The 24,153-nt window shown below is 66.5% G+C and overlaps 1 long non-coding RNA gene across 1 annotated transcript; it reads right to left on the bottom strand.

The window, feature by feature from the left end:
- Positions 1-5,610: 5,610 nt before the first annotated feature.
- Positions 5,611-19,700, bottom strand: LOC113184325 (uncharacterized). The gene is made up of 3 exons (XR_003300977.2): positions 19,384-19,700; positions 8,775-8,860; positions 5,611-7,696 (listed from the first exon to the last, which is right to left on the bottom strand). It is a non-coding gene; the product is annotated as an uncharacterized LOC113184325 (long non-coding RNA).
- Positions 19,701-24,153: the final 4,453 nt, after the last annotated feature.

Below are 24,153 nucleotides of genomic sequence, written 5' to 3' on the forward strand. Positions count from 1 at the left end.
CTGGGAATCTGAGCAGATTCCTGCACGAGGCTCATCCTCTCATCTAGGCTTGGGGACAGTGACAGGGCCAGGTGACAGGTGACAGGGTGAAGGCTCTCAGAACCACCTGGCCTGGGCGGGTGCTGCGTAGCTGTTTGCTGACGGCCATCGGCCATCGTTGCTGCGGACGGGCTCAGGTGGTGACACACTGTGTTGCTTCCCAGATGAGTGTCCCTGAGCCCACCGTGGCCTGGCCAGCGTCTCAGCCCCGCCCGGGAGGGGGGACACGGTTTCCCTGCCCTGGAACTGGGAAGGACAGCCTTAGCCCAGCGCCCGGCACACGCCAGCTGTCCTCGCTGCCACCCAGCTGTCCTCACGTCCCTCCTGACCCAGGCCGCTGGCCGTCCCCCCAGGCGGCCGCGCTCCTCCGCTGTGGCTGGCCGGCCGTCCCCCAGCGGCTGCTCATTAACTGTCTCTTAAGTAACTGCCCAGATCAAAGGGCCGCTCCACCCTCCTCAGCTTCTTGGAACAACAGATAAACAGGAAGCTAATGAGGCTGGGTCCCCGGCTCAGGGCACGGCCAGCCCAAGAGGACACCAGTGGGTGGGGGTGGACAGACGGAGGGAGGGCAGGGGGTGAATCGGTGTCACTGGGATTGATGGGCAGATGTGACAGGAGATGTGACAGGAGGAGATGTGACAGGAGGAGATGTGACAGGAGGAGATGTGACAGGAGGAGATGTGACAGGAGGAGATGTGACAGGAGGAGATGTGACAGGAGGTGGGGCGGGAGGAGGGGTGGGAGCGAGGGGACGGAGGTGGGCGCAGGGCGGGTGGTGGAGAGGTGAGTGGTGGCCACGGAGCGGCCAGGTGTGCTGGGCTGCAGGCTCCTCCGGCACCTGGGTCACGTCCTTCCAGAGGCGAGGTGGCCGTTCAGCGAGGGACCCTGGCCTCGCGGAGTCAGAAGGAAGCGGGGCTGAACTCGGCCTCTGCCCTGCTCCGGCTCCGTGGCCCGCAGCGAGCCTGACACCGAGCCCGACTCTCCCCACCAGGAGGTCACTCACAGGGGCCTCAGGGCTGGCCGCTGCTCTGCCGGTGGGGACCCTCTCAGGGCGGCCCAGAGTCCGGCTGCTGGGGCTTGGGGCCGCCCGTGCTGACTGACCACTGTGCTCTGGGAAGTGAGAGTCCCACCCCCAGGACCCGGTGGCAGGACTGAGCTGGTGACAGGGACCGGGCTCAGCCTCGGGCTCTGGGTGGGCGTGGCTGCTGCTCTCAGTGTCACCACCGTCACCCTCGCCCGTCAGGCATCTCCAGGTGACCCTCCGGTGGGGCTCTGCTGGACAGGGAGGTTCAGAGGCAGAAGCACAGGGGCCTGGCCCCGGGGAGCGGCCTGGGCGGGAGGTGACTTGGTGTCTGGCCCTGCCGGACCGCAGCTGGCCAGCGTCCACCCAGGGACAGGGCAGGGTGAGGGTCTGAGTCAGCGGGTCAGGGAGCAGAGGAGGACGCGCCTTCCCACCGCAGCCTGGAGCCCTGTCCAGCCAGGCAGCGGCCTCTGCTCCAGGTGCGGCCCAGAACCACCCGCCCCACGCTTGACCCTGGTCCTGGGTGGAGAGCCTCGCCGTCCCCAGCCATGGAGCTGGGCCCAGGGCTCAGGCCAAGGGCTTTGCCCATGGACAAAAAGAGCTGAATTTGGAAAGCAGGTCCCTGAGAGGTCGGGTCTGAACAGAGGCCTGGAGGCCAGGAGGTGAGCAGGGAGTGGTGTGGGGGATAAGTGTTCTAGGCAAAGAGAGCCGGTGCAAAGGCCCTGGGGTGCAGGCCTGGCACTGTGGGCACAGGAAGAAGACTGTGAAGCAGGAGAGTGGGAGAATGGGGAGATGAGGATGGAGGGGATGGCAGATTGTGCAGGTCCTCGTGGCCACAGGGAGGGCTCCAGCTTTCACAGTGAGGAGACAGCGGAAGGGCTGGCCAGCTTCTCACAGGATCCCTCGGGCTGGGAGTGGGCATGAGCTGGGAGTGAGGGACACAGGGCGGAGACCAGGCGGCTGGGAAGGAGGTATCTGCAAAGGTGCAGGTGAGCCGTGCCAGGGCTGGACCAGGGTGGGGACCGTGAAGTGCAGAGAAGGGACAGGATTCTGGAAGTCTCCTTGGATGTCAGCTCCTCTTGGGGACCTACTGTGTGCAGTGACAAATGCAGAGGTGATGAAGATAAGACTTTGCCCAAAGCCGAAGCCACAGGAGGAAAATGAATACGGCCCTGGTGCCATGGAGCTGGAGCAGAAGTGTGGACCAAGGTCCCTGCGTCCCACCAGGGCCCACCCGAGACCCATTTTACAGATGGGGAAACTGAGGCCCATGTCCAGAGTGAGGAGACTCCTCCCCGCGAGAACGTGGCGGGCAGCGGTCCTCGCCCGGGGCTACGGGCCCTGGTGCTGGGCAGGGCGGCCGCAGGGGTGAGGCTTGGGCTGGGCTCCGGGTGCGCAGGGCGCTGTCTGCAGGCAGGGGGCCTTTCAGGCCTGGCCAGGCCCCGCCCCGTCCTCTGGGCCAGGGTTTCTCAAGCCTCCTCAGAAGCTCTCTCAAGCCACGGGCTCTTCCTTAAGGAAATTGAATTTCTGTTGTCGTTTGGTTGGTTTTTAAGGAATAATTGACTGAGTGAGAAGCACCAGCCGCCCACTGACCCCGGGAAGCGGACGGTCCAGTGTGTTTTGGTCTTTTCTTGTGCAACCACCACCTTGAACTAGTTGCAAAACACTTTCCTCCTCCCGAGAGGGGACCCCGGTCCCCACACTGCCCGCCACTTGCCCTCAGCAGCAACAGGCCTCCTTCTGTGCTGCGGCCCTCTCTTCTGGAAGCTTCTTAGAGGTGGCGGCAGGGATGTGGCCATGTCTCTCTGAACACCTCCGCGGGATGTAATGTCGCCAAGGTCCCCCCCCAGGAATCAATGAATTGGTTCCTAAAGGAAAAACCGTAGGACGATCAGGAAGAGAAAAGGGACACTCCTCCCCTAACCGGAAAGTGACCTTAACAGCGCCACCGAGTCCCCGCTGCCAGCTGCCACACAGGGCGCTGTGCTTGAGGCCAGTCCAAGAGGGGGCCAGTCCCCAGCGCCCACAGACTTCCTCTTGGGGTCACTCAGAAGCGTCCAAGGGAACCGCTGGAGAAGGGTGGCGACAACGGTGTCCACCTGCGGCACTGGGGGAGCCGACACTGCCAAGATGGGCCACCACCGCCAGTCCCCCCAGGGTCCTCAGATGCGCTCGGGGACAGCCAGGCCTGGGGGCTGCTGGGTGCTCTGCGGCGCCCCCTCCCCACTGACGAGGTGCGCGACGGCAACGGCCTCCATCCTGTTCCCTTGTCCCTGCCCTTGGGCGCCAGGACCCGCGGGTCTGGGGCCTCGGTCTGGGGCCCGGATGAGCAGCTGCCCTCTCCCCCACCCCCTTTATCAGCCCGGCCACGATCATCTCTCTTCCCTGCGTCTGGGGACCATCCGACAGGCCCAGAGAGGTTGAACGCGAACCCCAGGTCACACAGGGCTTTGGCCTGCGCTGCAGGCGCCTCGAGGACTCCTGGGAATGCGCGTGGCGCAGGGACTCCGGGTGGCACGAAGGGCGCTGGGAGAAGCGGGTCTCAGCCCACCGCCAGGCGGGGCGTGAGGAGGCTGCCTGCCCGTGAAGGTCTTGGGACGTCCTTAAGAAATGCCCGGGCTCAGCCTCCGCGCCTCAGCCTCCACGGCTCAGCCTCCGCGGCTCAGCGCTCCCGGGCGCCTCCCTGCACGTCCGCGGGGCTCAGATGCTGACATAAACCTTATTCCCAACCAGAAACGCTGTGCCCCTGCCTAAAAGGACCCTGAGGACCCCGCCGGTGCCCCGCCCGGTCCCCGCTCTCCCGGGAGCACCAGCCTCTACCTGCGCGCTCTGCGCACCTGGCGGCGGGGCGGAGAGGCCGCTGTGCGCATGCGCGGCTCCCGGCGCCCGCCCGCGGGGACACCGGAGGCCAGCGCGCGTCTCGGGGCGTCCCGCGGGATGCCACCCGCTCACCCAGCCCCGGGTCGCCGCTCGGTCCCTGCTCGGCGACACTCTGGGTATCAGCTCTTCTCCCGGCCCCGTCCCACTTCCCCGCCTCCCGGCAGCGCCTTCCCGGGGTCACCTGCCTTCAAATTGCGCGCCTCGGCCTCGCCTCCCGGGAACCGCGCTGGGCACCGCCTTGCGGGCTGGAGGTGGTCAGCGAGACATGCGCAGAGGTGAACGGAGCCCAAGCTGCCGCCCCGCTGGCTTGGAGGTGGGGCCGGTGGGGAAGGGGCTCCAGGGCCCGCCCAGGGTCGCCGCCCCCGAGGACGGGGGTGAGGAGCCCCTCTCTCCCTTGGTGTGAGCCCGGGAATCTCACGCCCCGTCCTGTGCCCTCCAAGGACAATGGGCAGCCCTTGGGCTGGGCAGCTGGCTGGAGGCGTGGGCAGCACTCGGTTCTGGGCTGGGCCAGGGGCCAGAGGGGAGGCAGGGAGGCCGCCTGGACCCAGCTGGAAGAGCCCCAGGGCGACGGGCCTGACCAGGGCGGATGACCCCTTGACACACTGTGTGCATCTGAGGAGAGCGCCTGAGCCCATTCATTCAATAACTGCGTATTGAGTACCTACTGTGTGCTGAGTGCCATGCCAGACACTGAGGGAATGCAGAGACAAAAACCTGTCGCGGAGTGACATCGTTGGGGGACACAGACAAGAAACAGCAAATGCATGAATTCTGAAATGAAGGTGTTCAGTGCTGCAAGGAAAACACACAGCGGGGCCGGTGGCCCACGCCTGCAATCCCAGCAGCTTGGGAGGCTGAGGCAGGAGGATCGTGAGTTCAAAGCCAGCCTCAGCAACGTAGCGAGGCCCTGAGCAACTCAGTGAGGCCCCGTCTCAAAAGATAAGAAAGGGCTGGGGCTGCGGCTCAGTGGTCGAGTGCCCCTGGGTTCAATCCCCAGGACCAAAAGGAGTGAGAGGAGAGGAGCCAGGCACAGGTGGCTGAAGGCCAGGGGCAAGTGGTCACTGGGGCAGGTCAGAGTGAAGGGTTCCCTGGCCGTGAGTCCTTCAGAGAGGGGTCCACGGGCACGGAGGGGGACAGAGCCCCCGAAGGCCCTGGTTTGCCGAGGGGCTTCCTCCTGGCCTCTCTGTGGGGGGGCGAGCCCGAGGGGAGAGCCAGCCTGCAGGGGCCAGCTGCACCAGGATGGCCGGGCCTCAGTCTGCCGATCAGCAGCCGCCGTGGCCTCTCACGACAGCTCCTGCCCGGTGCCCATGCACCAGGCTCCCTGTGACCCCAGGGCTGCCAGGCTTGCCCCTGCCCCGGGGGCCTGTGGAGGCAAGGGTGGACGGGTGGACCAGGGATGGTCTGGGCAGGGTAAGCGCCATCTGAATTGGCTTTTGAAGGGTGCAGAGGGGCTCGCTGGAGAGTTCGCCTCCCTGAAGTGAGAGACCCCAGCACCCAGCACCCAGCCTGGCCCACAGGCCCACGGGTGTTCCAGTGACACCCCGGGGAGTCTCGGGCCGTCCGCTTTACACCCCGACTACACCGACCTCGTTTGCCTTCAACTTGCCTCTTTTTTTTTTTTTTTAACTCAAATTTATTTTAAAAGAAAACATTTGATGTTATCACTGGCCTTGAGATAACAAAGAACACGCCACAAGCCAACGTTAACCAGAGAAATCATCGCAACCAAAACAAAACAATGTCACTGAGGTCTACCTATTAGCAAAACACGAGAAACCCAGCCACAGGCTGGGAGGAGGTATTTGCAGATCACATATTTGACAAAGCGCTGACCAGTATCCAGAATATATAAAGAGCGCTCCGAACCCATTAACAAGTAAACAATCCCGTTTTCACGGAGGCCAAAATGTTGGAACAGATACGACACCAAAGAAAATGTGTCAGTGGCAAATAGTCACATTCCACAAAGCGCCAGATCGTTGACCATTAGGGATGCGCGAGATAAAGCTGTGGTGAGATGGGCACCGACTTCAAGGGCTAAAATTCTAAAAATATCTTTAAAAGCCACCTGACAACACAAGGGTTGGAGAGGACGGGAGTCCTGAAGCTCTGATGCCCCGATGGTGGGAGCTCAGAGTGACCTAGACGCTGGGGAAGAGCTCAACAGCGACTCACACACCTGCCACGTGACCCAGTAGCGCCACTCCTCGGAATTTACCCAGGGTAAACAAAAATGTGTGTCCACACAAAAACCTGTTTGGAAACGGTTCAAATAAACCTCAAGTGGTGAATGGCTCACCATGTGGCCCAAGGGAATATTAGGTGCCCATCAAAAAGGGTCATCTACAGCCTGGCACAACTGCACGCCTCTCCCCGCTCGCCCCCCAGCCCCGTGCAAGCCGGGTGAGCGCTGCCCCTGAGCTGCACCCAGCCCTGCCTGTGTGTGTCTTCAACGCCATGCTGAAGGGGAACCCAGACCCAAGGAGGCAGCACGCTGGGTCCCCAGGCGGCACCTGGAGTAGCACGGGTACAGGGACAGACCCGGATCAGAACCAAGTCCACACGCCTGAGGGGCTAGGTGTGGTGAGGGAGCCGGGAGGGGGCCCTCCAAGGGGAGGTGCGTGGAGGGGACAGAGGACTCGGGGTGGTGACACTCTGCCTGTCCAGTGCCTGCGGTGACATGCTCCGCGGCTCGTCAGGCCGAGGTCCTCTCTTCCCTGCGTCACACCCCACACATCTGGGGGTTCAGCAGAGATGGAGCTGGGCCACAGAGGGGCAGGGGGTGCTCTTCCTCAGGAGGGGACAGCCGGGTCCCGGGGGATCCTGGAAGGTTTGCAGAGGGAATCATCCCCACCGTGTGACCCGTGAGGTGGCCCCAGGGTGGACACCGCCCAACGCTGGGCTCCTGAACCCCAGGGCGCTGGGGCGGGGCGAGCTGGGAAGGAGCCTGCTCCAGGCGGTCGGGACAGTCCAGCTGTGTCCCCGACGCCCAGCCCAGCCTGGTACGTGGTCAGCCTCCTGCTAGCCAGCCGCTCTCCACCTCTCACCCGGCATCCCTGGCTGGGACACTCCGGTCGCCCGCCTGGCCCCTCCCCCGTCACGGGGTCCCTCCCGGCGCTGCTGCCCCTTCCCTCGGCTGGGACTCTCTTCCCCTCTCGTCTCCTCCCATGGCTCCATCGGAATAAGGGAGAGAAAACTACTTCAAACTGTTTTCAGCCCAAACCAGGAAAGGTAGCAGTTTCTGTAATCGGAGTCCAAGGGTGTGTGATTCAGGTCTGGCTGGATCCAGGAGCTCTGCCCCTGTCTGGCTCTCAGGCAGGCTTGGGCCCTTCGCTGGCTCATTCTCCATCCAGGGGACCCACTGCGCGCCTTCCCCACCTCTCCGCACTCAAGTCCCAGGACAGGGCTTCGTCGGGTGAGCGTGGCCCCAGGACCTCCCCAGGACCTCCCCAGGGGGCCAATCACAGCGGGGAGAGCTGGTCACCTGTGCACTCTTGGAGCCGGGGTTCTCAGGCACCCCCCAGGCCTCGCGGCCTGAAATGGGGGAGAAGTGTTCTCTGGTAGGAAGCTGGGGTGCTATGGCTGGAAAACAGGGGGTGGACGCGGGCCTGTTGGCGGTCCTGCTCCCCTGGGCAGCCTAGTGTCCCCTTCCTCCTGGAGAGCGTCCGGAGGCCGTTGGATTCCAACATTCCAGAACTCTGGGACCGCGGCCAGGACTGGAGGCTGCTCCGCCATCCCGGGAACGTTCCGGTACTTCTGGGGACGGAAGTGGGGTGTCAGCCAGCGTCCCCCGGCCTGGCCTGGGGACAGCTTCGAGGTGGCAGTGGGGCCTGGCGAGGAGCAGGCCCGGCACCGCTGGAGGGGCCTTGTTGACACAGGTGCGGCCCCCGCCCTCCTTTGTCTTCCCTTCCAGATCCTCCCCCAGCTGCTGACGGACGCCCGGGAGGGGCTGGGCCCAGAGGCCGTGCAGCAGGGACCGGGACGGCACCAGAGGGCCCATCTCCCGCACCTGTTCCTGAGGCCACCCATGGCCACTGCCCGGGAAATCAGGCGCCCAAGGTCCTGGGCTGCAAAACCACCCGAGTCCTTCAAGGAGATCCACGCCAGCCGTCCTTTGTCCCCCAAAGGGCGTGGGGGAGCCGAGAGGGAAAGAGGGTTCCAGATGGCCCCGCAGCCAGCAAGAAGGGGGGGGGAGCAGCTGTTTCCTAGCCACCTACTGTGTGCCCAGCCCTGCCGAGCTGAGGACACACTGTGGGCAGACAGACAGGATTCCTGTCCTGTGCAGCCGGAGCACACAGAAGATAAACAGAGACGCCTCCCTGAGCACCCTAAGTCAGGCAGGACCAGGACGGAGGCCGCTCTGAGGTTGAGCAGGTGACACTCGAGCCCAGGAAGATGAGGAGGTGGAAAGAAAGGCCATTCCAGGCGGGGACAGAACATCTGCAAAGGCCCTGGGGCAGGGAGGGGCCCAGCGTGTTCAGGGAACAGTGAGGAGGATGGTGTGGCCAGAGTGGGGAGGGGACAGACGAGGCAGGCCCCAGCTACACAGGTGGTTAGATCAGCCCTGTGTTGCTGAGGAGGAAACCCGGGCCAGAGAAGGGCAGTGACTTGCCTGGGGTCACACAGCAGAGTCAGGTTCCATCCTCTGGCATAGACTGGGAACCCAGGGCCCTGTAGGCCTGAGGGGACAAGGCAGGGGTGGGTGCCCTGTGGCCTCGGGGTGCAGCCTGCAGCCAGGGCCCGGGGCGAGGGGCGTGGCCTGCTGTGGAGAGAGCAGAGCCTGGCTGAGCTGCTGAGTCAAGGGAACCGAGAGGCCCTGCCTCAGTTTACCTACCTGTAAAGTGGTTTAATCACACGTCTGCCTCCAGCGCCGACTTCAGAGAGCTGCCCGCGCTAATTACTGCCTGGCAGCTCCGGGCCCTGATGAAAGGGGCAGGAAGTGGGCGCTATTAGCCCCGCGGTAATCACCCTGCCGGGGCGCGCAGAGGGTCCCAGCCAGCCCGGCCTCCAGTCCCGGGTCAGTCCCAGGCCAGCGGAGCAGGTGGGGGCTCAAGGCACCCCAGACACCTGGCTCAGGCGCCCCCCCCCACCCCGCCAGCACTGGGGGCGGGGCCTGGGCAGACGCAAGCCCCCGGGGCCACCCCTCCTGGGGGCCTGGGCCTGCCTCCTGCCTCTGCAGGCCCAGGTCTTCACCGTGGTCCGGCCTTGGCCCTTCCTGCCGGTTCCCTGGACAGGATCCGACTGCTCCTCCCACCGCCTGGGAGGGAGCAGAGAGCCACGGACCCCGCGGGCCGCCCTCCCGCCAGCTGCCCCGGCCTGCGTGGCCCCAGGGGAAAGGGCAAGGGACTTTTCTAGAAATAAATGAACGAAGGCCGACCCCCCGGGGACCCCGACCAGGCCTCCGTGGACCCGCCTGGGCCCAGAACCAGCTCCGACCGCCCCCGCCTGGGAGCCCCTGCTCCCCCTGGCCCTGGCTGTGGCCCAAACCCAGCTGATGCCCAGGGACCCCACCATGTCCCCTCCTCCAGGGTGAGGAGGGCTGTGGAGGCCAGGCCTCCCCCTAGGCCCTCCAGGAGGCTGCTGGCCACCTCCCAGGGGCTGTGCGACCAGGTGGAGACCCAGAGTCCAGGGCTCAGCGGGGGGCAAGGCCGCTCCCAGGCCCCCGGGGACCTGGCGGCCACCTCCCGCCCACCGGGGGAATCGCAGTCCTGGTCCCCACAGCAGCCTCTGCACAGGGTCTGGCCCTCCGGGGGTCCTGTCACTGTGAACGGGTGGCCCCAGGGCCTGAGGTCCCCAGATGGAAGACGCCAGGCCTTGTCCAATGGCTGTCCCCACAGGTACAGGTCAGGGACAAGAGGAGCCCAGGTTCAGAGAGCTGCCGCTCACCCAGCCCAGAGCGCAGCCTCCCGACCCACGGGGCCCTGCCTGGGGCCTCCGCACCCCGTGACGCTGCCCTCTCCTCTGGGTCCGGGTCTCCGGGGACAGGCCCCCTCCCTCGCCCCCGGCCTGTGCTTTGTGCCCCCCTGGCCTGGTCACCCACAGACACGACCCTCCCTCTGACACCCCCTGGAAGGCAGCGGGGCTGGCGCAGCCCGACGGGACTCTGCGTTCCGTCCCCACGGTCTGCAGGACCCGTGAATGCGGCTAGAACACAGTGGTGCTCAATAAATGTTTGTTGATGGAATGAAGACTTTTTTTTTCAAAGACAACGTAACTCATACCACAGGGGGCAGGGCCGTCCCGCAGGGACAGAGCCCGAGCCCTGGACGGTCTCCAGGGTCATCCGACCGACATCCCCGCAGCCCTAACATGTGCGGGCACTTCCTGTGCCGAGCGCTGTCCGGGTCATCTCGCTTGGTCCTTGTGGTGACCCTGGGAGGTCACCCTGTGACTCTCCCATTCTCCAGATAAGGAGACCGTCGTGTAGAGTTACAGCGAGAGACTCCAGGTCCCGGCCATCTGGGGGCGGGCCACCACGGAGTGCAGGCCACCCTGGTCCCCAGGCCGGCCGGAGTCCAGGGCCCCCAGCTCCTAGAAGCCACGCCACCCTGGGTTCCCGGCACAGCCCAGAGAGGCTGTCCCACCGGCCCTGTGCGCCCAGCGGGGAAGATCCAGGGGCGGACGTGGACCGGGCAGCGGGCGCTTCCCTCCCCAGACTTACTGTACGTGACTCAGCGCCAGCCCCTGTTGCGAAATCTGGGAATCTTGTGGGCCAGGCCGGCCCGGGACGGCTGTCTGGGAAAGGGAGGCCGGGAAGGGGTTAAGGGGGGCGGGGAGGGCGCTGGGAGGCGCGTCCAGGCCCGGGAGGGCACCCCGCCACCGCCTGTGGCCTCCTCTGACATCACGCTGCCGTCAGCCCGCCGCCCAGCCCCCCACTTCCTCCTCTGCCTGGACCGTCCCCAGCCACTGTCCTGCTGTCCTGGGAGAGGGGCAGCACGGTCCCCGCTGGGGGCGGGAGGGAACCGGGACGGGGACCACTTTGCACACGGGAAGCACTGGGCACACAGCGCAGGGTGGGCCGGCCCAGGCGGGGGCCCTCAGGGGTCCGAGGAGGGAGGGACGTGCCCAAGGTCCCCCAGCTGCAGGTCGCAGTCCCGGGATCCTGGGAGGAGCGCCGTCCCGAGGCTGCGCCGTCTGCCCCTTCGTCCACTCGAGTCAGAATGGACCGAGTGGCGATCCTGCTACCGCAGGGACCCGAGGATTTCACGGGGTTGTTCACAGACCATCGGGGACTTGATGGTTGCGAATCAAATAAATTCTGCATCTGAACCTTGAAACACGGAGGCGCAGAGAATGCGTCGGCTCCAGGCCTTGTGTGGGCACTAGACGCTCGGCCTGGGGCCATTCTGCCAGCTGAGGAACCCGAGGGGCAGCGGTCAGGACGCCTGAGCCACAGAGGCCCGGAGCAGAAACAGCTGGCGCATGGTGCCGGCTTCCCTCAGGACCCAGGACACACGGCTCCATTCTCCCCATTTCCCAGTCGGGCCCAGAGGGGGTGGGCGACTGGCCCACGCTGCACAGCTACTTAGTGGCATCGTCGGACTTGAACCCCAGCTGTCTGGCCTCTGTCCCTGCCCGGACTCAGAGCTGGGGACGGGCTCCCAGAGGCACTTGGGTAACTCGAGAGACGCGTGTGGGGGGGTACCCTACACACACCTTCCCCAGGACACCATCACTGAAGCGGTAACAGCCCTGAGTGCACAGAACCCCTGGAGAGGTCCAGAGAGGGCATGTGGCTTGCCCGAGGCCACACAGTGGACACATGGGGTCACAGCCCCGTCTCCCGCCACCCCATCCTGCCCTGGGTTGCAGCGGCCACAGTGAGCCTCTCTCCCTCACCGTCCGGACCTCTGGTCACCAAGAGGGAGAGGAAGAGCCCGAGGGCCCGAGGGGACCGCGAGGCAGAGGAGGGTGCACAAGTCCCGGAGCTCGGAGGAGTAGGAGTGTGGCAGGGTGGGAGGGTGCCAGGGTGTGGGCCGGACGGGGACCTCACTGCCGTGGGAACTTGTGCTAAGGATTCTGGGCTTGGTGGGGGCTGCAGGGAGCCGCGGAGGGACTCACGCACTCGGCGCTGACCGTGGCCACCTCTGCTCTGGCCTGCCCCCTCCTTGCCAGCGGCTTCCTGGTGCCCCCCTGTGCCCTTCAGCACTCAGACCTACCCCCAGCCTGTGGCCACCTGCCACTCCACCAGTGTGCGCCCCGCGGGCAGCGACCTCTGACCCCGCCTGTGGCCAGCGGGGCCCCAGTGCCTGGCCCACAGGAAATGTCCTGCCAGGGGACCCTCCCCGTCAGCTGAGGCAGGATCTGCTGTGGCCTTGCCTCCCAGGTCCAGATGGGGAAGTGGTCACTCAGGGTCACTGGGCTCTCGGGGGCAGGCCGCACTGGCCCTGAAGCCTGGGTCTTGGTGTCCCCTGCAGGTGGTCCCCCAGAGTTCAGGCCCTGTGTCTGCCACTTAGCCCGGGGCCTGCGTGTGAGGCTACAAGCCCCGGCCGCTCCTTGAGCTCAGAGAGGTGCGGTGACCTGCCCAAGGCCACACAGCTCCTCAGGATGTGAATTCAAGACTCTCTGCCCCGACCCCCGCCCCTCCCCGCCAATGCTGCCGCTGGGCATCAGGGTGCTGGGGCTACCCGGGCGCACGCGCACAGTCCCCACCCCCGCGCCACCCCGTCCCACATGCCTCAGTGATGAGCACAGGAGAGTGACCCGGCCAGCTGATGCGCATCTGCCTCCCACGGGTCGCAGCCCCAGCCAAGCTCAGCCCACCGCCCCCCCAGGGCGTGGTTCTGGTCCTGCGGGGGCTGGGGGGGGACCAGCCAGGCCCTGCGGGGAGAGGGAGACCTGCACCCCTGGGCCAGGCGGGGTGAAGGGCGGGGCCACAGCCTCATTCCCAGAGAGACAGGCGGGAGGGGTGGGGTCTGGGCACACGCAGTCCTCAGGGGCCCCGAGGCCCACAGGGAGCCAGACAGGCCCTCAGGCTCCGCTCATCGCCGCCCAGGGCCCAGGGCCGTCCCCAGGCCCCGAGGGAGCGGCCTCTGTCTGGCCCCGAGAGGCAGAGAACCAGCCCGACCCTGAGTCAGGATCTGAGGTGGGGACGTGGCCAGGACCCAGGGCCAGCAGCTCCGAGGGACAGTGGAGAAGGTTGCTGTCATCTGGTCCCCGTCCCACACCCCGTGGGGACGAGCCTCCTGCTCCCACTGGCCCCAGCTGGCCTGGCGTGGAGGGTCCTGGGGGGGGCTGAGGTCCCCTCTCCGGGGGTCAGCAGCGTGGACTTGCTTGTTGGGATCGTCCCGAGGCCCCTCTCCCCACCTCCGTGTCTGCCACCCAGGAGTCAGGTGGCAGCCGCTGCCCAGCCGTCCCCTGTCCTGTCCACGCACCACTCCAGATCTCCGCGACCAGTTTTCAGATGAGAAGACTGAGGCTTGGGGACAAGGACTGACCAGGGCCCACGGAGGCTCAGAGGGGCTGGCCGAGCCCGGGGGCCCGCGCACCGACCCGGGGCCGTCTGCTGGGCTTCCTGTGGGCCCCGGGCCAAGCGCCTGCCGGTTCTCAGAGCCACTGGACAAGGCCGCCCCTGGCTCCCGGTGGCCTGCGCTAGGAACATGCCCTCGCTCCCTGGACCATCATCCGCAGGGCCCAAGGCCGGTGCGGCCCAGCTGCGGTCTCAGCCTCTGGTCACCACCTGCTCCCTTCCCAGCACCTCCTCGGGGCTCCCAGGCTCCCTGCAAATCAGGCCCCAGATGGACTCAGCACCTTCCCCAAACCACCCCCCACCCGCCCCTCCCTCGGGACCCCTCCCGCCCTTGGTCCCGAAGCCCCTTCGTCACCGGGGCCATCTGCCCGTGCTCCGTGCCGGGCACTCTGAGCTGCCCAGGCCCCTCCCGTCTGAGCCCCCCACAGGCCGCGCCTCCTGCTGCCCGCAGCCCGGGTCCTCTCCCACCCCCGGCTCTGGCCGCTCCGTCGGTGCCCTTCAGGACTCTGAGCGGCCACAGGCCCCCAGCCCCCCCAGCCCCCTGAGTCCCTCTGGTGTCTGCTGCTCGCCGGCTGCCAGGACGGTGGCCTTCCCTCGGGGAAGAGGACCTGGGTTCCAGTGGTGTGGCCCTCGGGAAGGGACAGCCCTGCCCCTCCCAGCGGCCTTCCCCTGCTGGGCCCGGTGCCTCTCCAAGGCCGGGCCTCAGGCGTAAGGAGAAAGTCACCTGCTGCCCTGGGACCCCTGGGGGTCGGAGGTGGCCCCCAGGCTCAAGCCACCCGCGGGTCACTGACAACAGTTGTGTCTCTGTGCAGTTTCTCTGGGGACACGGATCATAGCTGTCACTCAACTTCCAGATTCCCAAATCTTGATACACGGCTGTCTCAGGGAGGGACACGGGCATCCTCCTGCCATCCCGACCTCAGTTCAGACCTGGGACATCACATGCCCCCTCCCTGGCCACTCGTCCACCTTCCCCGCCCGTTCTCCCCGGTCCACTCATCCACGTCCACTCACGGATCCGCTGTCCGCTCGCCCAGCTGTTGTTACCATCATTCTGTTTATTAATTTACTTAATCACTTAATCACATGTTTACGCCCCTCGTCAGCCACCACAGTCCGCCACCTGGGGCTGCCGCACCTCCACTCACCGTCCCTCGTCCCTCCAGCAGCTGCCTGTCACTCCCCCCCCCACGGCCTCCTTGGTCACCGTGGGCTCAGTTCCCCATTCGCTCGCCGACCCCCTCTTCAGCTCGTCCACCCTCATCCGTCCCCTCCCTCTACACCTGTCCCCGGCGCCCCCGCCCACGCACACAGCCATCCAGCCCCACTGGACGGTCCACGTCCAGCGGTCCCCGCGCAGCCTCAGCCCCCTCCCTCCAGCCTTCCCGGTGGCAGGTCCAGGCGGTGAGTGCGCGTCCCCGCCCTCGGGGGCTCCCTGGGAACAGGGCGGGTGGGGGGGGCCCAGCGGGGGATCCAGGGCGAGTGACCCACAGACCCCCGGGCCTGGATCTGGCTGAGCCTTCTGGGGTTCAAGGCTCCGAGTCCTCAACATCGTCAAACCCAGTGGTCCCCAGGCCCCTGGACCGCAGAACCCGGTCCCAGCATCATCCCAGTGAACAGCCCAAGAATCTGTGTCCTTCGGAACCCCATTTGGGAAACGCTCCTGTGATCCCGACGTCCTGTTTCCACAACAAGAAAACACAGTCCACTGAACGGTCTCCGTCTGCCGGGCACATGGGCACTGCTGCCTTCCGCCCAGAGCTGAGTGCCCACGGCAGGTCCAGGTCCCTCGTACCAAAGGGAGGCCCTCACTGCCGGGGAGTCGCTCCAGAGTGACCCTGACCGAGCTCCACCTGCCCGCGGGCGACCCCCGGGCACCAGCCAGCTCCACCACTCCTGACCTCGGCTGTTTGGTCTGAGAAATGGGCCATGAGGTCATCGTCACGGCAAAGCCTGCCCGGGCGCAGCGGGCCTCTCGCTGCAGACTCTGTCCCGAGTGAGGCGCGGCCCACCCAGCCCTCCTCTCACCCTAGCTCGATCCAGCCTATGGCGGAGACCTGGAGGCCTCTGGGCCTCTCTGAGCCTTCAAGGCCGAGGCCGGTACCTGGAAACCGCCTGGGTAGCCCCGCGGTGCGAGGCACAGCCCGAGGGGCATGAACTGGAAACTCCCTACCACCCGCGCTAACCAAACGACTCCCCCCTGCCGCCCCCGCCCGCCCTGCCCACTCGGCTCCCAGCACCCCCAGCGCCCTCGCAGAGGAGCCCGACGGGCTCGGGGAGGGCCGCCGGCCGCTTCCTCTGCCCGCGGCCGCCGCCCCTCTCAGCCCAGGCCCCAGTGCAGGCTGCAGGGTTCTAGAACACCCGCCAGGCCCCGCGCCGGGCGACCACTAAGCGCCTCCTGAACCCCCGCGGGTCCCCTGCCCCAGACCTGCGCCGGCCCAGCCACCGCCTGGCACAGAGTCGTCTGAGCGGCACGAGGCCCAGCTCAGCGCGGCCTGGTTCCTGGTTCCTGGTGGCCAGCTCCTCCCCCACAGGCCACCTACCCTCCTCCCAGTTGGCCCCACTTATTAGGCCCTTCCTGTGTGCCCGGCCCTGTGCTGGGTCCTGGAGACAGAGGGGTCCCCACAGGGCTCGGCCCGACGGGGAGGGAACAGCTGCAGAACCCGGACGCCAGGGACAGAAGCCCACCAGGATCCAGCCATGACGCCCACGGAAAGAACAGTCTAGAACACACGCAGTGCTGCCCAGCAACAGGGTGGGCGGCGACTGCCCGGGACCGGAGCGCGGAGAGGGCTGCATGACACAAGGCTTCAAGGACACCTGTGGAGGTGACTGATGCTCTGCAGTCTCCGTGCCCACAGCCTGGCCGGGCACCAGGCCCACCTCCTCAACACGCAGCCGGGACCACCTGCGGTTTGCGTGCGTCTGTGACCTCAGCAAAGCTGTTCAGGAGGAAGGGTCGCAGGAGGCTGTGCCGAGCAGGGAGACCAGGGAAGGCCAGGAGAGGGGCTGAGGGCGGGTCAGGGAGGGCTTCCTGGAGGAGGCAGCTGCTGAGCAACACCTTGAAAAGGAAAAACCGGGTTCCACATGGAAAGAAGAGGACGGCAGGAAGGCCTGGGCCTCTGGGCGAGTCCTCTGCTTCACACAAAGCTGTGTGACCTTGGGCAAGAGACTCGACCTCTCTGAGACTGGGTTTCCTCACATGATGGACCCACCACAGCCTTGACCTTTCAGGGCGGGTGGGAGACTGGATCTGGAAAGCCTGGGGCTGGCACCCGTGGTCACAGTCACAGGCAGGCAGGAGAGGCGCCTGGTGAGGGGTCTGCGGTGGCCGCAGAGAGCAGGAGGGTGCCTGGGGTTGGGGGGCCTCCCGAGGACGGGGAGGAGGACAGGGCGTCCGGGGGCAGGTCCTGCGGACCCCAGAGCTGGAGGACGCTGGCGCCTGCACCCAGACCCCTGGCTCCTGGTGGCGGGAGGCAGCTGCTGTCTGGCGGCTCCCCTCCACCAGGCCCAGGCCCCCTGCTCAGCTGGCCCCGAGCGCGAGTGGCCCCCGGCCCTGCCCAGACCCTCCTGCTACCCAGAGCCGTGCCGCAGCCGCTGTGGGCAGGGGAGGAAGCTCCTGGTGGAGGCCTCGGGACGTGCCACCGCCCCCTGGACTTGGCCCCGTTGGCAGAGGGGCAGTGGAGCCGCCCTGCACCCCCACCCTGTCTGGGAAGCAGGTTGGGCCCTCTGAGGTGCCCGCGGGGCTGGACCAGCGTGGGGTGCTCGGCCCCGCCCTCCACTCCCATCTGGGGGGCCAAGGTCGACCGGGGGGCAGGCGGGCCAGGCCCTGTCTGGGGATGAAGGCAGCGCCCCAGGGTGCAGCCGGCTTAATAACAGGCTCCGGGATCCAGGGGTTGAACTCGGCAAATAGGTTCAAACACAAATCGCGCGGCCCACGTTCCTGTCTGCACCTCCAGAGCCGATCGTTCCCACAGCCCGCGGCCGGGCCCACGCTCTGCACACCCACCTGCCCTGCTCAGCCGCTGACGGAGTGCCCCCCACAGACCGAGATGCCCAGGCGCCCAGGTCAAGGTCTGTGCAGCTGGACCCTCCCAGCCCTCTCCCCACCGCCCCTCCACAGGGCTCCTGACTGCCCATGTGCTGGGCTGGTGCTGCCCCAGGGCCTTTGCACCTGCTGCTCCTCTCTTCCTCCCAGGTGGCTCATCCCTCAGATCTCCACGCCAAGGCTGCCTCCTGGAGAGGCCTCCCCAGCCCACCCTGTTTCCCTCCTTCCTCACCAGTCCCCACCAAAGCTCCAGGGATGTCCTCGTCCCCTGATTGTCTTTCTCTCCCTGGATTTGGAGCGCTGTCTAAAGATTTTTAAATTTCTAATTGACCCATAATTGTGCACATTTGTGGCGCAGCGTGGCGCTTCCACGCCCAACACGACCAGCCGCGCTAGGAGGGGGTGATGGGCGCAGCCGTGGCCCCGACAGCCATCTGCCCTTCGTGTCGAGAACATTCGACCCCCGCCTGGCGGTTTGGAAACGTGGGTCTGGGCTCCCGGGGGCTGACATCAGGCCGGCACCGCCTGGCACCGCCTGGGCACCACCTGGCAGCGCGGGCAGAGGCGCCCACCACAGGCGCTGGGGTCCACCCTCGGAGGCCAGCCGGGACGCTCGGGCCTGTCCCCGCACGCAGCCCCCAGCACACCTGCAGCCCTGCACCCCGGGCCCGGCCCCCGCCCAGCTCAGCTTTCCCTCCGCCCGGCCGCCAGCTGGCCCCGTGCCAGCCCCTCGCCCGCTCCACCTGCCCGTGGGCACCGCTCCTGAAGGACCAGGAAGGGCCCGGGGTGCGCTGGCCGCCTGCCATGGGCCTCGGCCCCCACTGCCAGACACCTGTGTAATGAGTGTCATTACGGGGACCCGCTGGGCAGGCCCCGGCCCGCCCGCCACCCAGGATGCCAGCCACGCTGTGTCGGGTGCGGGGCCGGGGCTGAGGGGAGGCCCGGCCTCCACTGCCTCCAACCCGCAGGCTCAGTCCTGGATCAGTGAGGCCGACCTTAAATTCAGGCCTCTATGGTAACCAAGCTGACTCCCAGGAGGCAGAGGAGGAGAAACACTTACTGAGCACCTACTGCATGCCCCCTGATGCCAAGAGCTGACTATGCCAACAGCACTGCTCACTGTGGGCACTCACCCCTCTGTGTGTTTATGGTGCATCTCCTTCCATTTAGGCACAGTTGAGCGCCTACTGTGTACAGCCCCTGTGGTTTCATGCATGAAGTCATTCGTTCCCATGACAACCCTACAGGTGGCTCCACTTGCGGACAAAGCCCAGAGTCACACGTGAGCCAGGGCCGAGCCAGGCCTCGGATCCTGAGGTCCTGTTGTCAAATGCTCGCCTCCTCGGTGGCTCGGAGATTTGTCACTGTCCCTGGCACCCAGTCCAGTGCCTGCCTCAGCAGGAGCTCGAAAAAATAAAGACCGAGTGAATAAGTGAACGAGTAAACGAGGCTCACCCAGGTCCTCCCCGGGGCTGGCCCGAGGAGCCGACAGCGAGGGTCGTGGGCTCGCAGGTGTCCCCGGAGACTGAGATGCTCCTCACAGCGCTGGGGCGGAGACGGGGACGCGGCCGGCAGAGCCAGGAAAGCAGAGTCAGGGCGGAGCCCAGCCCTGAGCCCTCTGAAGCGCCCAAACTCCTAGGCAGGCTACCCAGTCCCTCTGTGCCTCAGTGTCCCCCACTGTGAAACTGAAGGGAGGCCTGGCCCCTCCCTTGTCCGGTTGCTGAGACCAGGAAAGGGTATGATCTAAGGTCAAAATACTGCTTGGAGGCTGAGGCAGGAGGATGGCAGATTGGAGGCCAGCCTCAGCAACTTCCTGAGGACCTGCCTCAAACTAAAATTCTAAAAAAGGGCTGAGTCGTGGCTCGGTGTTGGAGAGCCCCTGGGTTCCATCCCCAGAGCCACAGAGAGGAAAGAAGTGCCACTCACATTCGCCCCCTGCCCCGCCAGGAGAACTCCAGCCCTCCCCGGGCCTCAGCTCCTCAGCCGTCACACGGGGTCAAAATGCCACTTTTCTCCATGTTGCAAGTCCAGGATGAGGCCGTGCCCCCTGGGCCTCGAACACAGGTCGACAGTCACGGTCCCAGGGGGCAGCTGGGTCACCTAAGACCTCTGCAAGGCCACCAGGCCAAGGTCCAGAGGTCCTGGGGTGGCCCTGGCGAGGTAGGGCAGGCCAGCTGGGGGACCACAGCGCAGGGAGCAGGAAGCTGCAGGAGGCCCGGGCAGGAGGCCGTGACTCACCCCTGGCCAGTGGGGGCTGGGCTGCGGCCCCCACGGCCCCCCTGGCCCTGCCTTTCTCCAAAGTGCTGTGTCATGCCCCGTCATGTGGCCTCGGGTCATTAATACCCGAGTTCTGGGAAGCTTGGGCCGCGTTCCCGGAAGGGGTCAGCCAGTTCAGTAAACAGATTGGCTGCCGGGTCCTCGTCACGGCCGAGCCAGGCGGGCAGCCCGCAGCCTGGGAGGGGGGCGCCGGGGGGCGGGGGCCAAGGGGACCGAGGAAGGGCCCTGGCCCTGGGGCTGGCACCGCCCAGGGCACCCTGAGCCCAGCTCTGCAGATGGACAGGGAAGCCCAGGCTCAGAGAGGGCAGGGCACTTCCCAGGGGTCAGACAGGGAATCCAGTTCCCATCTCGACTCCTGCCCTCGCCACTGTGTCCCGACGGGGGCATGAGGGCCTGAGGCGCCCCGATTCCTAATCTGGACACTGGGGCCAGCCTGTTGGACAAAGGGAGTACTAGAAGGAAGCAGGATGCGGGGACGAAGGGCTGCACCCTGTGGTGGGTCCATGACGATGACTGTGGTCGTGTTTCCTGACCACCTACTATGCGCGGGCACCGCTCTGGGCAGCTTCCGTGAGTTCACCCGGGTGCAGGCCCAGGGTGGCCAGGGCCAAGACATCTACCTGGTGGCAGGCTCGGAGCTAGTGACCCCCACGCCCTGTGTCCTGGGGGCTGTTGGCAGTGCTCACCACCCATCCATCGGGTGAGCAGGCGGAGCCCAGGAGGACCAGCCGCTGGCCGCTGGTGAGAAGAAGACACCTCCAGGGACTGGACCTGGGGACTCCATACACGCGGCTCAGCCCCGCTGACCCATCTGATAAGTGGGGACGGTGGCACTCACCCCGCAGGGCGCCAGGCACGCGGGGCAGGCGTCACGATGGCGCAGCGGTGGAGTGGGGGGCCCTGGACGTGGGGCTGCCCCTCTGTCCCCTGTTCAAGGACAGGACAGCCCCACCTCCTTGAGCAGCAGGAAGACGGACGAAGTGACCAAGCCTCTGGGCCAGGCTTTCTGTGGCCCTGGATGCACTGACTTAGTGGACGTCACCTAAGACGGATCTGCTGCAATGGGGCAGGACAGCCTCCCGCGGACAGGGGCCAGAGGCCTCCACGTCCTCAGCTGCCCTGTCCCGTCCACGGGGTGCGGCCAGCCTCGCCTGCCTCCCCAAGGCCCAGGTCTGAGGACGGCTGAGAGCAGTCGCTATGGCGTCTCCCCGAGCTCGGCTGGGGACTCGTCCCTCCTCTGCCCGAGCCGCAGGCTCCCCACGCCTCACCCCTCCTGGTGGTGCCCGGCCAGACTCACCTCTGCACCCGGGGCACCCGGCCCAGGGCCAGCCCCCTGTCCACTGCCCCATCCTCCGCATCTGGACACCTGTGGGCACCCGGGGCCCCGCAAGGCCACCGCTCCGGGAGCCCGGGCCTCACCGCCCTCCTGTCACACACCCGCTGTTCTTCACACGTCACCTCCGAGTCTGGCACCGGGAGGCAGGGATTCACGTAGGGACTTGGAGGGGGACACACTGCCCCTAAGACCCCGAATGAAGCCCACGAAGTCGGGGTCCACGCCCCGGGTCCTCTCCAACCTCAGGGTTCAGTGTTAAGTTCCCACTCGGGTTCACCACGGTCTGGTGACGTCTGAGAACAGCGTCCCCGCGAGAGGGCTGCGGGCCGGACGACCCGGGGTGGACGCAGGGCTGCAGGAGCCCAGGTCGGCGGAATGAGTGCGCCCGGCTGCCAACCTCCGCAGCGAGCTCGTCAGCGTGCCCAGGTGTCCTGGGGTTCTCCCCGCCCCCTGTCGGCCGGACGGGCCTCTCCCTTTTTGTCTTTCGGTGCGGGGGTTGAGCCTCTGTTTTATTTAGAGACAGGGTCTCGCTGAGTTGCTGAGGCTGGCCTTGAACCTGGGATCCTCCTGCCTCAGCCTCCCGGTCTCTGGGATCACAGGTGCGCGCCAGGCGCCCGGCCTGACCTCGTCCCTCTGTTCCCTGCCAGCCCCTCGACCTCCCGCCCAGTCCTTCCCACCTTCCTCCTGGGATGGCCCATAGCTCTGCCCTGTGCCCGGCTCCCAGCCGCCACCGCTGTCCCCTCCTTCTTGAGGACCTGGAGCTGAGTGCGAGCCCCTCCCTGCCCCACGCCTGCCCAGGAGGACCCCAGGCCCTGAGCCAAAGGCGGCTGCCCACCACCTAAACACCAGCAGGTCTCGTGGAACATTCCAGAGCCGCAGCCCTGGCCTTCCACTCGGCCTCGCCGCTGGTCCACCCTGACGACACCTGCCCCTCTCTCCAGTCACCTTGCCCCCGGGGCCTGGGTCGATTCCTCACCCTGGGGCAGAACCCAGGGGCTTCCTCCAGGCCCAGAGCCCCCTCCTCAGGGAGCACCTCGCGAGGCCTCCGGGTCGCGCCCACCACCCTAGAGACCCCGCGCCCGTGTCCAGGCCCCGATGCCTACGCACTGTGAAGCTCAGCCGGAAAGCTCCAGGCGGCCCAAGGCCAGGCCATGCCCCAGAGTGACCCCACCCCAATGGTCTTATTGGCCACCAGGAAGGCGACCCTCCAAGGTGGCCCAGACCAGCCTCAAGGGAAGACGGCGCCACGGTGGACCATGGGCCCGCCCCCCACCTGCCCACTCCCCCTTCACCCATCCCAACCCGCCACTGCACCCACGTCCCCCAGGACTGTCCACTCTCGCTGGCCTGAGCAGCCACTTCCCTCTGGCCTCTGCCCTGCTCTCCACAGGCAGCAGGAGGGACCCTGTCAGACAGGGCTTCCGGTGAGCACTAGCGCCCTGGGCCACATTTGTCACCATCTGGGGACATATGCAGTTGTCATGACTGTATTGGGGGTGGGGCAGGGGCTGCTCAACACTCCTCTGCACAGGACACTGGATGGTCCGCACCAGGCGCCAACGGTGCGCAGGTGGAGGAGCCAGACCCCCGGCCCCTCCTGTGCTCAGCCGCACCATGGTCCCACCTCACCTGCAGGAAAACCCACATCCTCTCCCACAGTCACCTGCCCAGGGCCATCCAGGCCCGCTGGCCCCTGACTGCATCGCCTCCAAGTCTTCCCTGCCCCCTCGGCCACTCCTTATCTGTCCACTGCGATGCGAGCTTCCCCACCCCAGGGCCTTTGCGCCTGCCGTTCCCACCACCTGGAACACTGTCTGGGACATCTGCGTGGCGGCCCCTCCTTCCCTCAGGACTCTCCTTCCTCCCGCAGCCTGGCTGGGTGAGGGGCCGCTGCTCTGCTGTGCGGCTTGGCCTCCCCAGGGCCTGGCCCCACAGAGGCTCCTCCAGTGCTCACTGCAGGAGCGCGTCCTGGCCACCGCCCGAGTAGGTGACTTCTGGAGACCAGCCCAGCGCACCCACAGTGGGACTCCCCTGCTGCGGGCGCGACTCTGTAGCTCCAGGTCCCCAAGATCTGAAGCACCCACAGAGCTTCCCCCCGCCCGCAGCAGCTCCCAGGGGCTCCCCCAGGCCCGGCCGGCGGGCGGGGACAGGTCCAGCGCTGCCCGTGGGGATGGTCCCTGCGGTGCCCTCGAGCCGAAGAGGCTGGAGCCCGGGCTGCAGCGCAGAAATAAAGGTGGACGGCCACGGGGTTCAGGAAAAGCCACAGGAAGTGAACGGTTCCCTGAGGACGGGCCCCAACCTGCAGAATAAAGGGCGACCTCAGAGAAACGTGACTAGGACCCGCCAGCGAGTGGGGACGCAGCGAGTGTGAGACCGGACTCGGCTGTGACCTCGCCGGTAACTGTCACCAGCGCCCGTTCCTAGACGCGGGGACGTTCAGGTAGTCACACAAAGTCGTAGCCCCGGGACATTGCATTTGACCTCCCAACGTCACCTCGAGAGTCATTTCTGCAAATGACACGGTGACCTCCGCGGACCCAAGCCGCTGCCCCAGAACGGCCTCCTCCGCAGAGGCCGGGTGCAGCCCCCCCACGGCTCCAGCTGCTGATTCGCAAATCGGCGCGTGATTGGTGGGTCCTGACCACGTGACCCCCGGCCACGCCCCCAGCTGACGGGGTCCTGCCCCTCCCCGGGCCCGGGACACGTGGCCCCGCAGCTGGTCCACGTCCCGCGAGGCAGCCCCGCGGCTCGGTCTCTAAGTGACTGGAAACGCCGAGGCCACGTCGCAGCGACCGATTGTCAGGGTCTGACACACGGAGGGGCTGCTTCCCTCGCTGTCAGAGTGGTCGCAGTTAGGGCAAGCTGGCCTGGGAGGGGACAGCTTAAGTGACCGAGGGCCTACCCGGCCCAGGGGCTGCCACTGCTGGGGACCCGGCTGCCGGCGCCCAGCTCAGAGGGGGCACTGCAGGGAGGAGAGGTGGCCACTGACGTTCAGCAGTGGTGGGCAGCGCAGGGCAGGTGTGGAGGAGCTGGAGTGCGGAGAAGGCCCGGTCTTCCAGAACCTTCCAACCAAAGTGGCCAAA

The sequence above is a fragment of the Urocitellus parryii genome, chromosome 6 (assembly GCF_045843805.1).
Source record: "Urocitellus parryii isolate mUroPar1 chromosome 6, mUroPar1.hap1, whole genome shotgun sequence".
Classification (NCBI taxonomy): Eukaryota; Metazoa; Chordata; class Mammalia; order Rodentia; family Sciuridae; genus Urocitellus; species Urocitellus parryii.